This window comes from Podarcis bocagei (genome assembly GCF_964188305.1).
Source record: "Podarcis bocagei genome assembly, chromosome: 2".
Taxonomy (NCBI): domain Eukaryota; kingdom Metazoa; phylum Chordata; class Lepidosauria; order Squamata; family Lacertidae; genus Podarcis; species Podarcis bocagei.
The window spans coordinates 30,733,002-30,750,340 of NC_138126.1; the positions used below are offsets into that span (position 1 = coordinate 30,733,002).

A 17,339-nucleotide genomic window follows, 5' to 3' on the forward strand; every position below is an offset into this window, starting at 1 on the left:
CACACGACAAGGAAGCAAGTGCAGAACACGGGAGAAAAAAGCAAAGTAGATACAGCAAGCAGTTCTGAAAAAAACAAAACACACACACACACAACCCCCCCCCCCCCCAGATATTCAGCATTTTCCTAAACCAGGTAATGCCTTTCTTTTAAATCAAACACTCAGGACCTATTAAATGTGATACTAATGGTGTGCTTGTTCATGATGCCATGTTTAGAAAAATTAAATACAGCTGCTGGGAAGGGGGGTTATTATCAAGTTCACAGCATGTTGGGAGGGGAGGTTTCAGCCTTCCTTCCCCAGCCCCGATCTCCATCAAATTGGCCTTTTCTCTTGCAGCAATTCCCACTGGTGCCCAGATAGCAGGAAGGTATATTCATCAGAATAAGCATGGGGATTGGGTCTACACCCACACGCTCACAAACAGTAAAAAAATTCCTAGTACGTGGTTAATCCATTGTGCTGAAACATGTATTTTTATACCTTAAAGGAATTACACACACACACACACACACACACACACACACACACACACACGAAACACAAGAGTATACCTGAGAACAAAATGAGAAAAATGGTAATGGCCATCAAGGGGGATGATCAGCCTGTTGATTCAATAGCTGAAATTTCAAGGTCGTCCAGGGATCTGCAAATGGACAGATGTATAAATAAGGCACTCTCCTGGAAATGAAGAAAGCAGCTATGCCTGCTTTTGTATAATGATTCATTATACAGGGACACATGTTTCCCAACCCTGGTAATGGGGAGTAGGTCCCCTTGAGCTCATTTCTGGGTAGACGTGTATATTGTATGGGCAATAATTGTGCTGTTAAACAACTATGTAGAAAATACTTCGAACTCATGCGAAAGTGGTTCTTTGTAAGCTTAATCAGTCTGGGGAAAGGGGCTGGTTTTGGGACAGGGCAGAGTTTGGAGAAGGGATACAGCTCAGTGTTGGGTCATCTGCCAGAGTAGCAGAGTACTACCAGAGTATTAGATCTGGCTGCTGTAAAAGTCAGGTTGAGTTTGTGATACGGTGAACTTAGTAGAAGATGCACATGTAATTCAGGCCTATGAAAGTGTCTGGGGATTTCCTTATTCCAGAGTATTCCCTTTCTCTCCGCCCCCCACTCCTGAGCCAAATCTCACATCCTTTTCCTCAAACCAGCCACCCCATTTTCTCTCCTAGTTTCTATTTCCTTAACTCTCCCCCAGCTCCTTTTTTTGATCTTTAACAGACGCTTTGGCGCCCAGCAGATTCCTTCCATTTCATGATGTCACACTGGGGATTCTCGGCAGATCTGGTAACTTTCGTTTTTTGGCGGCTGGCCACTTTCTGTATTAATGCTCACACTCACCAGGGCTTTCTCCAAATAAGAGGTGGGTCAATTTATGTCGCTGCTCGCCCAGCCTTTGGGGAGCCCCACAACTCACGAGCTCTGGAAGAAACAGGAGAGAAAGTCAAGTAATGGCTCTGGAACATGCAGAGTTCAGTTTCAGAATTAAGTGTGACTGAATCCTAAAAGGATCCTGTTGAGGCACTTAGGCAGACGTTATCTCAACCACCTTTTTTCTGATGAAGTGGTTCTGTGCTGCTGAAAGGGGACACCAGCATTGGTGAGGAAGCATTGCAGCCAACAAGACTTGCTATATGAACAGGTCATACACTGGGTAAGATTGTGGCCCCATTTCAACCAGTATGTTTACTCCGAGTGGCAGTGCCCCTACACCCTGGTAGGCTTTACCTAGGCCTGCCATTCAATCTCCCTTTAACTGGAGAGGCCAATGTTTTCACCTGGGTTCTGCCCATGCTGTGCTTTAGTGCTCCATCTCATTTGCACGGTCCTCATTTTCAAATTACTACTGTTCTTTGGCTGCTGAGTTGCCACTCGCTCCTGCTTCTTGGGGAACCTAGACAGCATCTTAAAAAGTAGACATCACCTTGCCAACAAAGGTCCGTATAGTTAAAGCTATGGTTTTTCCAGTAGTGATGTATGGAAGTGAGAGCTGGACCATAAAGAAGGCTGATTGCCGAAGAATTGATGCTTTTGAATTATGGTGCTGGAGGAGACTCTTGAGAGTCCCATGGACTGCAAGAAGATCAAACCTCTCCATTCTGAAGGAAATCAGCCCTGAGTGCTCACTGGAAGGACAGGTCCTGAAGCTGAGGCTCCAATACTTTGGCCACCTCATGAGAAGAGAAGACTCCCTGGAAAAGACCCTGATGTTGGGAAAGATGGAGGGCACAAGGAGAAGGGGACGACAGAGGACGAGATGGTTGGATAGTGTTCTTGAAGCTACCAGCATGAGTTTGACCAAACTGCGGGAGGCAGTGGAAGACAGGAGTGCCTGGCGTGCTCTGGTCCATGGGGTCACGAAGAGTCGGACACGACTAAACGACTAAACAACAACAACATTTTCAAATTACTACTGTTCTTTGGCTGCTGAGTTGCCACTCGCTCCTGGTTTCTCACACCCAGACTACTGATCCTACAGACTGTCCCTGTGGTCAGAAGGCTATGGACCAGTGAAATGATGTAGAAGCGCCTTGAGGATTGAATGCAAAATCCAGTCATTGCATGGAGCAGTTGATTATGATGATCATATGAGGTAGGTTTGGCTAAGAGGCAGGGACTGGCCCGAGATCCCCCAGGGAACTTCATGCCCAAAATGTGAACTGAACTCTGGCCTTCCAGGTCCTAGTCCTACACTATAACCACATTTGCTCTTGGGAAGGGTGAGGGGTGCAACTGGCACTTGGCATGGGAGATAAGGCGAATGATGCTATGTGGTGAACAAGGCCAGGGAATTTTATACGTCCCAGAACAATGCATTTAGCCTTGTATAAGGTGATACGAGTAGAGGGCAATGTGATCTGAGGGTATTACTGGAAATCAATACCCATCTGGTATCCAGGAAAGGCTACGTAAATTATGAAATGGAATTAATCCCTTGCACAGAAGAGGCTAGGATTGCATATATTGATCTAATTAGGAAAGCAAGGGAATGACTTACATTAAAGCTCACAGATTTGGGACGTGGATCCACCACCCTCCTTAAAAACGATATATTTGCTATTGTGAATACATGTCCCAAACTGAAAGGCCTCTTTCTGGACATGTTGGTCATCTGTTTTGGACCTGGTTATAGGCAGCCCATTCTTTCTCCTTTCTAACAGGTGATTCTCTCTCTCTCTCTCTCTCTCTCTCTCTCTCTCTCTCTCTCTCTCTCTGCTAACACAGTCAACAATCTGTTCAGCGGGAGACATTACCCGGTGGAGATGTTCAGTGGGGCCACATTCACACCATACCTATAAAGCTCTATGATGCAAAGAATCTTGGGAGCTATGGTTTCTTAAGGCTGTTAGGAAGAAGGAGAGCTGTTAGGAAGCCCCTGTTCTCCTCAGAGTTACAATTTCTGGAATGTTTTAAGAATTTACCCCTCTTCCACAGGGAGCTCTGGGAATTGTGGCTCTGTTCCAAGGGCGTGTTTTAAATGTGCGCTGGATGTGCTTTAAATGTGTGGCATGAACCTGCCCCACTGAACTCAATAGGGCTTGCTTATGAATGGAGAGGGCTGGGAATGCCTCCTGTCTAAACTCTCATCATCCCTAACCATGGGGATAATGGCCCCAAGGTTCCCAGTCCTAGCTGTAAAGATTCAAGTCCTCCTGGATGTAAGGATCTGGATTGAGACCCAGATGCTACAACTTTAATTCATTTTTCCTTTCAAGGTTTAAGGGAGCTATTTGTCATCAGGATAATGTTAACTTTTCTCCTGTGCTAATTGATCATTTGTTTTATAATTAGCAGCCAACCATAAATGGACCTTCTGCTTTTTTGTATCTTGTTGAGCAAGAAGTACCTGCTTATGTGATTCAGCCTGTTGATGGCTTTCAAGAAAGCGAGCACAAAATCATTATCTGAATGTTATTTATTTACTGAAGTGTCTAATAGGGAGGTGGGGTTAGCAGTATTCTTTTTTTAAAAATGATATTTATTAAAGTTTAACAATTACAAAAAAGAAAAGCAGGCAATGATAAAAAAAGAAAAAAGATTACAATACTTCAAAAATAAAAGAAAAATACAATACTAAGAAAAAAAAGAGAAAAGAAAAAAAAACCCAAAAACAATACAACAAAGCAATAAGAGTGAAAAAACAAAAACATTTAAAAACACTAACATCCAGTATTTTCATATCTTTATCTTTCATTTACTTATTTCCTTGACTTCCTCACACCTCCCTTTTTGTATTCTAATTCAATTAGTTGTTTCAGCAAGTCCTTTCCCTCTTTCTCAAACTTTGTTCCATAGTTTATCTTGACACAATTTAACCTTAAATTTTACACTTTGACCCATTAACAATCTATTTTTACTTAATTCTTTATAACCTTTCTGCTAAAACCATGTAAATTCATTCCAGCATCTTTCTAACATTCATTAATTTTACAATGTTTTTGTACCCCTCTTTTGTACAATGTTTTTGTAAATATACTTTAAATTTTTCAGATGCTCACCCTTGCCATTGCAAGAGCAAAAGGGAGGTGTTCATAGTGTGTCTGGCACCCGTTTTTCTAGGAAAAAATAAATAGCACTGTTGTGCGTGAAGAATACGGGCCCCATTCAAGACTAAAGTTAATAGAGATGGTAAGCCTGAGCTGTCTCCGGGGTGGCCAGGTGAAAAGGAAGACAGGGCTCCAGTACTGTTAATAGTTGTGTTAGGGAAGGAGTTTTCCGCAGGTGTAGCTTACCATGTAACCTAGTATGCAGGGCCTGAGGCTACTCTGCTGCTTCCTGATGCTCAGTGATTCATTACACTAGCCACTGTATAGAGCTCCAGCAGTTCCTGATGCTTCCATGGAGAAAACAATCCCTGCATGAAGAATGCAAGCATGTTAAGATGAAGGCTAGACTAGGGCCGAAGTCCTTGACATCTAGCTTTTGAGGTGCAGAGACTCTTTGGTATGCCATAGGAAGCCGCCCAGAGTGGCTGGGGAAACCCAGCCAGATAAGCAGGGTATAAATAATAATTGTTATTATTATTATTAAGCTGCCTTATACCACCAGGTCAGATTATTGATTTGTGTATCCTAGTATTGCCTATGCAGAATCATAGGAGGAGGAGGACTCCATTACCAACAAAAGGGGGCAGAGATTTACGGAAAATGTGCCTTTGCTTATTTATATGCATAGTTGGTTGTGTGGAAATAATTGCTGCAATTTAAATACAGCCATCTCACCATACTGGGGAAGGCTGTCACCAGGTGACCTATATAGGCATATAGCCTGCTGTCCAGATGCAGCTTTTAAATGAACAGGGGTCCTGCCTTTTCACCTGCCCCCCACAGTCCCCTGAATAACTCCTCTAGATGACAACCAGTCATTCCCTGGCCTGCGTTGCACTCAGCTATTGCAGGACTCTGTACTGAGCAGCACGGATGCTCTTAAGTAAATCCAAGTCCACACTTCTGTGGAAGGGCTGGAGGTCAGCGGTAGAGCATCTGTCTTGCATGCAGGAGGTCCCGGGTTCAATCCCCAGCATCTCCCGGAAGGTTCCAGAGAGACGCCTGCCTGAAACCCTGGAGAGCTGCTGCCTGTCCGTGTAGGCAATCCTGACCTTGATGGACTAATGGTTTGACTCATTATAAGGCAGCTTCCTCTCTCTCTCTCTCTCTCTCTCTCTCTCTCTCTCTCTCTCTCTCTCTGAAATAAACAATGGTTCTGATCTTTTTTTTAAAAAAAATGGAAATCCTTCGTTCCGTTTTCCCCCTTAAGTGTTTCCTCTGCACCAAACAGCCTTTTTTATATGGAAAACTGAATATCTTTTAAAATAAAAAACATCTGTGCTGCTGGATTCGCTGGTCTCATCCGGCATTGGGTTTCTTCACCATACTGGAATTATTCTCTCCCTCCCTCCCCCCTTCCCTTTCTCTCCCCCCCCCCCAAGCTGCTGAACTGATCACATTAGTCAACGGAGTTTATTAGGCACAGTGTTTGTTGAACTATAACATTTTACACAGTCTGTTGCTGCCTAATGCCTTTTATAAGTAACACATTTCTAATTCTCATTGCCCAACACCGCGCTTCCCCTCCTGTTAAAAAATGTTGCTATTTAAACGGTGACAAAAGACCCGATTCTGTTATTAATTACATCCACGTCAATCAAAGCTAACTCCTCCAAAGCCAAGACAGAATAAATCAGGTATGAGAGTAGAATCCATCTACAATGTTTGGGGCTACCCCTTGAGGGCAGAAGCTTCCAGTTGGATTTGTTCAGGCTTTGAGGGAAGGTTTAATGCTAAGGTGGTAAGAGAGGGCACGAATTTCCTTCTAAACTAGAAGAGAGATGCTTTCTGCAGCAGACAACAGCAGAGGCAGCAGCAAAAGCAGAGAAAGGAATTGATTGAACAGCAATGAGAATCAGAAATATGTTACTTATAAAAGGCATTAGCCAGCAGCAGGCTGTGTAGAATGTTATAGTTCAGCTCTGTATAGTTCAGCTCTTGTGCTGCTGTCATTTACTGCAGTGGGATTTGCTTGGGGGAACTTTGGCATAGGAATCTGTAGCAGGGTAAAAGGTAAAGGACCCCTGGATGGTTAAGTCCAGTCAAAGGTGACTATGGGGTTGCGGCGCTCATCTCGCTCTCAGGCCGAGGGAGCCGGTATTTGTCCACAGTCAGCTTTCCGGGTCATGTGGCCAGCATGATTAAACTGCTTCTGGCGCAACAGAACACCATGATGGAAACCAGAGTGCATGGAAACGCCGTTTACCTTCCCACCACAGTGGCACCTATTTATCTACTTGCACTGGTGTGCTTTAGAACTGCTAGGTAGGCAGGAGCTGGGACAGAGCAACAGGAGCTCACTCTGTCACGGGGATTTGAACTGCCAACCTTCTGATTGGCAAGCCCAAGAGGCTCAGTGGTTTAGATTGTAGCAAACCTTCAGGCTCAAGGCAACTCCACACAGACACACACACATCTTCCCCGGGACTTTTCCTGTGTGACTCGAAGGAAGAAGGCAGAAGCAAGGAACCCCACATGCCAGGAAGCTTGTGAACTTGGTCTGAGTAAACCACCTGGGGTGCCTTTAGAGAAAGGCAGTATAAAAACGCGATGAAATAATAAATACCAGTCCTTGGGGAACATGAGTAAGGAGAGGGCTCGTGTCTTGCTCGAGGGCTTCCCCACGGGCCATCTGATTGGCCACTGTGAGATCAAGGATGCTGTTCAAGTAAGGCGTTCAGTCTTCTTATGTTCTTAAGATGTGTGAAAGTGTTTCAATAATTTGTATCTAAGGTGAGTGCATGCCTACACAGATTCATTATCACGGTGCAATAAAAAAAATACACTAATGTAGAGAAGGAAAATAGAAAAAAGCAAGAATAAGGAAAGGAAAGAAATAAAGAAGAAGAGAAAGAAGAGAAGAGTGCAGAATTCAGCAGCCAGGTTGCTCACCGGAGCAAGACAGTTTGAACACATTGCACTGATCCTGGTCTGCCTGCACTGGCTACCATTTAGTTTCTGGACCCAATTCAAAGTGCTGGTTTTGACCTAGAAAGCCTTAAACGGCTCAGGACTGCAATACCTCAAGGACCACCTCTTTCCTTATGAACCTACCCAGACCCTGAGATCATCTTCTGAGGCCCTTCTTCCTGTGCCTCCTCCTTGAGAGGTCTGGAGGGTGGCAACATGAGAATGGGCCTCCTCTGCAGTGGCTCCCCATCTGTGAAATGCTCTTCCCAGGGAAGTTCACCTGGCACCTTCATTATACACCTTTAGGCACCAGGCAAAAACATTCCTTTTTAACCAGGCCTTTGGTTGATCCGATTTCTATCCTATGCCCTTTTAAAATGTGTTTGTTTTTTTTTTGTTGGGGGTGGGGTGGGTTTATTGGGTTGTTGTTTTTATTTTTATTAGGTGAATTTCTACTTCCCCTAGAGAAATTTGGTGAAATGTCCCCCTCCACTTTCTCTCCCACAAACAGAGTGGAATTTCTCGAGGGGACATTTGCACACATTGCTTTTGTCCAGAAGTGGCTCACTGGAGTGGGTGGGGCAGAGCTGCAGGTGAGTCACCGGATGAGGAGAGCGGCAAGGCAGTGGGGAGGTTGGCGCAAACACATCAGCAGGGCCAATCCAGTACTCCATCTTGGTGCACTTCCAATCTTGCCATTCATTCCACCTTGTGAGCTACTGCCGGTTATATGTTCTCCAGGAACAGATGCATCCAAAGAAGCTGGTAAAAGCTTACCACTGAGGTAGCCTGAGCCTCAAATGGCAAGTCTGGACCCAGGAGTGCCCCACATTGGGCAAAAGCTTGATGCACTGCAGGGGGTGGACTAGATGGCTCTCAGGGTCCCTTCCAACTCTAAAACTCGGCTGTGTAAATAGGGAGTATAACCCTGTCCAGAGCAGGCAACTGGCCTATCTCCCAGACACAGCTTGCCAGTACAATCTAAAGACATTGAGTTTCCCATAAGCTAGTGCTTATGTGGAAGCTGCTAAGTGTGGTAAGGCAAGGTGTTATGGAGGGAGTCCTGCCATTTTCACCAGCAGTAATCCTGTGAACCCAAGCGTCCCTGGTCCAAGTCCAAATTGTGAGGGAGCCACTTTCGCATCACAAAAAAGAAGACAAGGAAGACACCAATTTGCGTAAAATTTGCACATGCTAATTTCTATGCATAGATGCCGATTTAGAATTAATTACTATAATGTAAACAGAAATACTGTGTGTGCCTGCTTTGTCTGCTCTCCAGATGCTCACTATTGATGGGAAATCGGATTCTTCATCTTTAAACTAGTCTAGGACCAGGTAAAGGGACCCCTGACCATTAGGTGCAGTTGTGACCAACTCTAGGGTTGTGCGCTCATCTCGCTTTATTGGCTGAGGGAGCCGGCGTACAGCTTCCAGGTCATGTGGCCAGCATGACTAAGCCACTTCTGGCGAACCAGAGCAGCACATGGAAACGCTGTTTACCTTCCCGCCGGAGCGGTCCCTATTTATCTACTTGCACTTTGACATGCTTTCAAACTGCTAGCTTGGCAGGAGCAGGGACCGAGCAATGTGAGCTTACCCCGTCGCGGGGATTCGAACCACCGACTTTCTGATCGGCAAATCCTAGGCTCTGTGGTTTGACCCACAGCACCACCCGCAAGTCTAGGACCAGACATCCCTGCAAATAGGGAACTGTGCTCTATAAAGTAGGGCACATGGCCGCCTTACCTTCCTGGTGAAAGTTCTACCGTGCAGCACCATGCATGTCTTTTCCAAAGCAAGTCATGCAGAATTCATTAGGATTTACTCCCAGGTAAGTGCGTAATGCACTGTAGCCTTAACCTTCTGCTCCTAACCTTTGGTTCGCTACGCCACGAAGTCATAAACTGAACGCCAAGCTAGGCGAGCCATATGACATGGTCTACTATTTCAGGTTAAAACATTTCCAGAAAGCACTCTTCTATGACTGTTTTATTTAAAACCAGGAGATAAATAGGTCTTCCTGCTGGAGCAATCTTGTTCTCTGGAGTACTGCTGCTGATATCCAGTTACAAATCACTTCTTTAAAAATAAAAACGAGAAGGTCTGTTTGGCAGAAGCGACCAGGAACGAATGGGTAACACAGAGCAAAAGCAGTTGCTCTTTCCTCTTTTGTTAAATGGGGATATGCTATCCATCAGCGGGGATGAGGCAGAAAATTCACCCCCAGGCTATATTGGAATGAAATGGCATGTAGTGTGAATGCATCTTGTCTCTATAAAGCTTTTTAGCTGAACAAATGAATTTTACAGAACTCCAGTGGTTAACTTAAGCAGCTGGGGCAGCAGGGAGGGGGAGTGATTTAATAACTGAACGCTGGGAGTTGGAATTATGGGAGAAAGATGGCTGACGGTGGTACACAATGGCCACCACCTGTGGTGTTTCTATTTATTTATATATTTATTAAAGAATTTATACATCACCCTCTCATAAGATATCAGGGCAGTGTATAAAAACATTTTTTAAAAATTTAAAAGGAACAATTAGTAAAATGACTAGGTACTAAAGAAATGTTTATAAACACCTGGATGTGCCTGTTGGCATGACGATACCTTCAAGTGATGCCTGAAAGTCATCTTGTTACTTTGCATACAGTCGTTGCATGGAAGTCAAACGGAATCCATTCCGGAAGTCCGTTCGACTTCCAAAACGTTCGGAAACCAAAGCACGGCTTCTGATTGGTTGCAGGAAGCTCCAGCAGCGAATTGGAAGCCACGGAACCCGCAGCGGATGTTCAAGTTCCAAAAGAATGTTTGAAAACCAAAACACTCACTTCTGGGTTTTGATTGTCCAGGAGCCAATTTGTTCGGGAGCCAAAGCATTTGAGGTCCAAGGTATGAATGTACTTTAGCTTCTGGCTCCACCCACTATTGGAATGTGGCCCCTGGAAAGTTCCCCAAGTGGGAATGTGGCCCTCAGTTTGAAAAAGAAGAATTCCCCACCCCTGCTCTACATAGCATAGCATTAGCTGGCATCTGTCTTGCAGGAGGGCTTTCCCCCCCTCCAGGACCTTAACCAAAGGTATGTCTCTGCCCTCCGAACTGTGATCATTGTGGTGAGAGATGCCAGAGATTGAAGAGAGCAGCTTCAGCATGTAGGAGGAATGCATTTGACTGCTTAACTGTGGTGGGAGGGGAAAGGAAGTAACCACACCTGGCAGTGCCTTCCCCCTGACGACGTACATCAGATCTAAAGCACCTTTCTGTCAATGGATTAAAATTCATTAATTCCACCATCTCATTAGTTTTCTTTATGATAGCTTTTATATAATGAAAGTTGACAAATGAGATTAGCTGGTGCAAATTAATTTCCAGTGGCAGGTGTATGTAATGGACGGCATAAGTACTGCTCATGACATGGACTGTAATGCTTTCTGGTGGACACCCAACAGGCGTAGTTTCTGAATATGATACATTCATTATAGGATTAGAAGTCATTTGAAAAGGCATTCTGCAGAAGGCCATTTCCTTCTAATGTGTACGTAACCTGAGCCATCCACGAGCGATGGCCAACGGCAGGGATCAAAAGTATATTTTGGAAACAGACGGAAAGGACCGAAGAATTTGATGGTTTTCTTCTTGGGGTTCTCAAGCGATTTAGAGGACCCTTTGCCTGACCTTCTGCAGTGATGGATCCAGCGATGCATCCAGTAATGGATCTGTTTGTAAGGGGAAAGCAACATCTTCTTGACAGATTAGAGAAAATGAAATTGAAATTGAAACTGCAGCCTGCTAGAGCTGACAGATTGACCCTGAGCTCTCAAGTTATCCTTGTTCTAAAGTTGAAAACTTAAGTCTTCAATCCACCAGGCAGCTGCCAGGCTCCGAAGGCTCTGGGTATTTTTACGACAAAGAAAAGAGAGTGAGAGGCAGCTTGATTTAATTTTGTAATTACATGCTTTAAAATCCCACTCAACAAATCAGCGTAGGCTGCTAAAATGGGGTCCTACCTGAAAAAGAAAGATCCAAATAGCCATTCTAAATGGAGAAAGAAGGCAATCATATGAAAGAGAAATGGAGTATGTCTTATGAAATTGCTTGTCATCTTTATAGTACCCCACTACATTCTTTCCAGGGACGCGGGTGGCGCTGTGGGTTAAAGCACAGAGCCTAGGACTTGCAGATCAGAAGTTCGGCGGTTCGAATCCCCACGACGGGGTGAGCTCTCGTTGCTCTGTCCCAGCTCCTGCCAACCTAGCAGTTCGAAAGCACCTCAAAGTGCAAGTAGATAAATAGGTACCACTCTGGTGGGAAGGTAAACAGCGTTTCCGTGCACTGCTCTGGTTTGCCAGAAGCAGCTTAGTCATGCTGGCCACATGACCCGGAAGCTGTACACCGGCTCCCTCGGCCAGTAAGGCGAGATGAGCGTCGCAACCCCAGAGTCGGTCACGACTGGACCTAATGGTCAGGGGTCCCTTTACCTTTACCTTCTTTCCAATGGTCTCCAGTTAAGAAAGACTTTCCACTTTCCAGGTATGTTTGAGATCCCCAGGAACATCATTCACATTGACGTTTCCTCATGCGTGCTCTTACCTTGAGCAGTCACAGTTAAAGAAAAGCATTCTAAAAGCAATTAAGCACATTCTTCCATCTGGTGATCGTAGGGTTGCCTGAAACAGTTCAGTTACCAAATTCCTCGGTAAACAGGAATGTTTTCAAATTCCTTCCGAAAGTTAATAATGATGGAGACTGGCGCACCTCACTAGGGAGGGCATTTTGCAACCGGGAGCCGCCACTGAAATGGCCGTCTCATGGGCCAGTGCCAACCAGGCAGCCCCTGGTGGTAGTGCCACCAATAAGGCCTCATTTTCTAGAAGTTCACTCTTTAAAACTTCCTGGGGTCAATCCATGTAGAGCTTTAAAGATTATCACTGGAACTTTTCACTAAGCATGACAGCAAACGGATGGCCACCGAAGCTGATTCAACAATGACCGCTCCCCGCTTAAAATGGGGGGCGCCCTTTGCGTGGACGCGTGCAGCCCCTAGATCTGGAGCGGCTCCAACAGCATAGGCTTGGCTTTGCCTTCCCTCAGGTGGGATACCTGGAGGTCTCCGCCTACCTCAGTCAGTTGTCCAATCCCACCTGGGGGAAGCGTTACCAAGGAGACCAGGCCAGGTAGGGGAGGGATTACCTGCCCACACAATAGAGGGAGGATCTTACCTAGGAATCCTCACTTGGCTCCAGAGCTTCTCCCACCCTACCCACCCTCAGTTAATGTCTTATTTGCAGGTTAACTTTTCTTCACAGGTTTTGCAGGTTAACTTTTCTTTACAGGTATGCGGGCGCTGCTACGTTAAGGTCGCTGTTAAAGGGCCGGAAAGGAATTTCCCTGCATTGGCAGGTTTCGCCTTTCCCATAGCAAAACGTCACAACTTTGGCGGTATCCGGCCTTGGGCGGAATCCTTTTGTCCATCTTCCTCTTGCGGCGGCGATACCAGGGTTCCCCGTTAAAGGGGTTTTCTGAAGGGAGGCTTTGGCCGTACACCGAAAGGTCGTCATTGCTCTCTCCTGCGGCGGCGGCGTTACGGGGGCGGCCATCTCTGCTTGAACATATGTTCTCCAGAGCCGGCCCATCCCCCCACACACACTGGATAACCCTGATGCTCCCTAGGTCCCCGGCTGGGGACCAGGGAGGGAGAACGCCCAATGCCTGAGCCAAGGTCTACCCACATTTGAAATTTAATAAAGTTGTGGCCAATTTAATCCCATAGCACGTTGTCTTGAGTCGTTATTCCACATGACGGGGGGACCGCGCAGGATCTGGGGACTCCGCCTGTCCACGCAATGGAATGCCATGTCCCTGAAACCCTGGTTCTGCTCACAACCTTGGCTGCGGCATTTTGGACTATATCCAAATATTGTTCAAATGTCTCTCCATGTAGAGCTCATGACCAGCCTTGGTGTAACCAAGGCATGCATAACTACGGACAAGGAATGTTTGAGCTGATCTGCAGTTTGGACTTCCAAGTCTGTCTGCTACTACTCTGAATTATAAGCTGCTTGAAAAAGTCCTTGGGGCTGTTTGGAAAAGACTTCACCACAATCCGATTCCACAGAACACAGCTATTCAGTATACAGTACACAGCTGTGTGGGTTCCCCCCCTCCCGCCCTTGTTCCTTCATTATTCCTTCTTGATCTAAGCAATTACACTGGGTGCCGCAGCACTTAAGAGCTCATCAGAATTTATTAACTTCCATTCTCATCCCCAACAACACAAGCCTTTTCCCTTTCCTTTAAACACTGGCAGCATCTTATTCAAACAGAATCCTGGGAAGGAACTGAAGGTCACCTAGCTAAAGGCTTTTTCAAATGTTGTCAAAGTGAGCTAAAATCAAGGAGGAACCTCTTTGGGTCCCTCCAAGTGTCACTAATGGCAGATAAAATTAAAAAAGAGTGGGCAAGGGGGAAAGTATCAGCCTACACTATTGCTAAAGAGGGCAATTGCAAGGGAGGCATCCCAGCGAAGCAAAACACCACACACAAGAGAGACACAAATAGCAGGTTGCTCCTCAGTACTGACAACCAACACAACAGCACATTGTGAATTCAGGCACTTCCTAGTCCAGTGAATACAGCCATAGAAGCATGTGGTACGAAATCTGTGGCAGTACTACTATGGAAATTTTCTCTGATATATGTGAATGTATCTTTAAGAAGCTTGCATTTTGCCCTACCATAATATCTGTATTTCACAAGGTTGCGTTCTGCGTCCTCTGGTCTTTGGGAGTGTAGAGCTCCCAAAACTCCTCCCTTTCACATTCTCTCCCTCTCTCTCTCTTTCTCTCTCCCCTGGAGCAGAGCTGAAGGGAGGGGTCCCCCCTGCAAGAAACTGTACCACCTGAGTGTTCAGGGCATGTCAGGAAGTAGGAAGCCAATGGTCAGGGATGATAAGAGTTTCAGTCAAGCAACAACTGGAGGGCCATAGGTCCCGCACCCCTGTTCTAAGGGGCCAGGGCCTTCTTTTGCTGTGCCTACCCCTTCCCAGCTGAGGACCCTCTCGGCCCACATGGGACACTGATTCCATTATAAACAGATTGCATTAAAATCGGTGCCAAGCAGAACACAGAGCAAAACATTGCTCACTGTACATTTTGGCACAGTATTATGGTATGAAAAGTGATGTTTGGCAATACGCAAATATGAACTGAAAAAGAGAAAGTGATAAAGGAAGCGTACAATATAGATGTGGGCAGAAAATGGCACTGATAACTAGTCACTGTTGACTGACACTAGCCCCTGGTATGACATGTGATACTAGGGCACCGGGCAACAGGATCAGGAAAGAGAAAAGTAGCCCTTCTGATTACTCACATAGTTTATTGGGTCCTCCCTTAAAGAGGGCACGTATTGCGGTGAGACCTGGAAAAGCGACACCCTGCGTTGTGGATGGGTACGTTTGGACAGCCACAACACTTGATTGGTAGGTCCCTCAAAGCTGGAGGCAATCTGGCCAATGGGACGCAGTCCAAACGGTTCGAGGGACCTATTTATGCCCATGCACGTGACCCAGAGCTTCCTCTTTTGGCGCGTGCATTCGGAACACCCGCCCACCTCTCCCTACTTTTAGGGCTTTGCGCTTGACCTTGCCATGCCATTGTGTGTCGTCTGCCGTTGGGACAGGGGCATGGCAAGAATTTTCCCCACTTGGCTGATTGGCTGTTGCCATTTGGGTTTCGCTTGCCACGTAGCAAATCGTCACAACTTGTAAGGGTGTGGATAGGCTCTGGTTCTCGTCATCCCTATGTAAAGTGTATTCCGTTAAAGTAATCCAGGGGGACATTTGGATGGTGGAGTTAGCCCATTCCCGGCTTTCCGCTTATCCAGGTGTTCACTCTTGGCTGACCTATGCTGGAACCCTGGGTCAGCGCTACCTGCGTGGCAGGGAGCTAGTCAAACCAGAGCCTATGCAACCAGTCACTCTCTGTAATCAATAAAGTTGTGGCCTAAATTCTGCCAAAAACCAAAACAAAAATTTGAGTCACGTGTGAATTTATTTAGAGGGGAGGTTTCTAGGTCTGAACACGCAAATGGTTTTGCACACAAAAAGAGTATAGAATGTAGGGGGAAACTGCTATTCAAAGTATCATATCTCAAATTTGCTTATGCAGGAATCAACATTTTCCATTTGAAAGTCTGTGAATCTGTTTGAGGACCAGGCAAGGCGATGGTCTGACATTGCCCCTTTGGGGGATATGTCCCCACCTAATTTCAAGAAACTGACATTTGCACGATCCACCCTTTGCAATGGACAGGGTGCCTCCTGGCTCTGGCAGGTATAAATCTTTGGGAAGCTGAACCCTCCGTGTCATATGAGTTCACTTCATTGATGCTTAACAAACACGGAGATTTTCTTCTTCCAGCTAATGTGCTCGCGTCTAAAATGTTACATGCCAGTTCTTTTCTTAGACTTTTTGTATTGTAAGACCTGTTCAATGGTGTATTTGAAGCAGCTAATTTCCTGGCTCGCAGTCAGCCCTAACAAGTCTCAATCTGTATCCAAGCAACAGAGTCTGTAAACATTTCATATGTCTTACCCTCCCATCTGCAAAGAACAGAGCAGGAGAAGACATTCCAGCAACTGCACGGCTTGTATGGGTAGGAGTGCCAGGGCAGGGGAGAACGGGGGAGGCAGAACCCAAAGGAGGGTGCTTATTTTATTTTTAAAAGCAAACAAGAAATCTTGAGGTTCACTAAATTTCCCCCTCCCCACTGACCCGCCCATATTAGCCCTGTATGACTTTGGCTGGTGCAAAATCTACCTGATGTGACGAAGGTATTTGCACTGTTGATAAACCTGGTTGGAATGCAAGCTCAGATTGAAGTTACTTTTACTTCACTGCTCCTGTTGCTTTTCATTTCTATTTGGAAAGCATCTTGGAAAGCTTTGAGGCTTCCACTGTATTCCTTGAACTGAAGTGGTCCAGGGAAAGGTATTCTCACAAATAGAGTGCTCTTGTTTTGCTCCCAATGGTTTCCATGGGGCTCACACAGGAGAGCTATTTCACTCATAGACTAGAGAGGGGGAAATCTGTCCCTTCTGGCTCCTCTCAGTTTCTCATTTCCCCAATCTTAAATTCAGTCACTTACTGTTCCACATCACTTTGTGCTACCCAAAGTTCCTTCAGTAGGAAGCGGGGAATATTAATTTAAACAACAACAATTTTTACAGTCCTCGTGAAAATTCACCAGCATTTTAGTGCACATTTCCCCAAAAAAACAATTTTTTTGCATGCAATTTCACCTTATATATACATTGTTACAAAGCAATTTCCCCTAATATAATGCATTATTATGTGATTTTCACCAATATATGCATTTTTACTGCACATTTTGCTGTAGTCTATGCTTTTTTGTATGCATTAATTGGCTGGAGAACTGCCTTGTAAAATCTGGAGAAGGATTGCTGTATTGTTTTGGGAAGTGTGAATTAGGTAAAAAAGTAAAGGTAAAGGGACCCCTGACCATTAGGTCCAGTTGTGGCCGACTCTGGGGTTGCGGCACTCATCTCGCTTTATTGGCCGAGGGAGCCGGCGTACAGCTTCCGGGTCATGTGGCCAGCATGACTAAGCTGCTTCTGGCGAACCAGAGCAGCGCACGGAAACGCCATTTACCTTCCTGCCGGAGCGGTACATATTTATCTACTTGCACTTTGACGTGCTTTTGAATTGCTAGGTTGGCAGGAGCAGGGACCGAGCAACAGGAGCTCACCTCATTGCGGGGATTTGAACTGCCAACCTTCTGATCGGTTTGCACAAAATGAATCAAAGTCTTCCTCCATTCTTAGTGAAGACTGTGAGATGCCC

At 45.6% G+C, this 17,339-nt stretch overlaps 1 long non-coding RNA gene across 1 annotated transcript; it reads right to left on the reverse strand.

Moving 5' to 3' along the window:
• Positions 1–269: 269 nt before the first annotated feature.
• On the reverse strand, positions 270–3,921 carry LOC308581736. The gene is made up of 3 exons (XR_014005229.1): positions 3,016–3,921; positions 1,359–1,439; positions 270–646 (listed from the first exon to the last, which is right to left on the reverse strand). It is a non-coding gene; the product is annotated as an uncharacterized lncRNA (long non-coding RNA).
• Between the last annotated feature and the right edge of the window lie 13,418 nt (positions 3,922–17,339).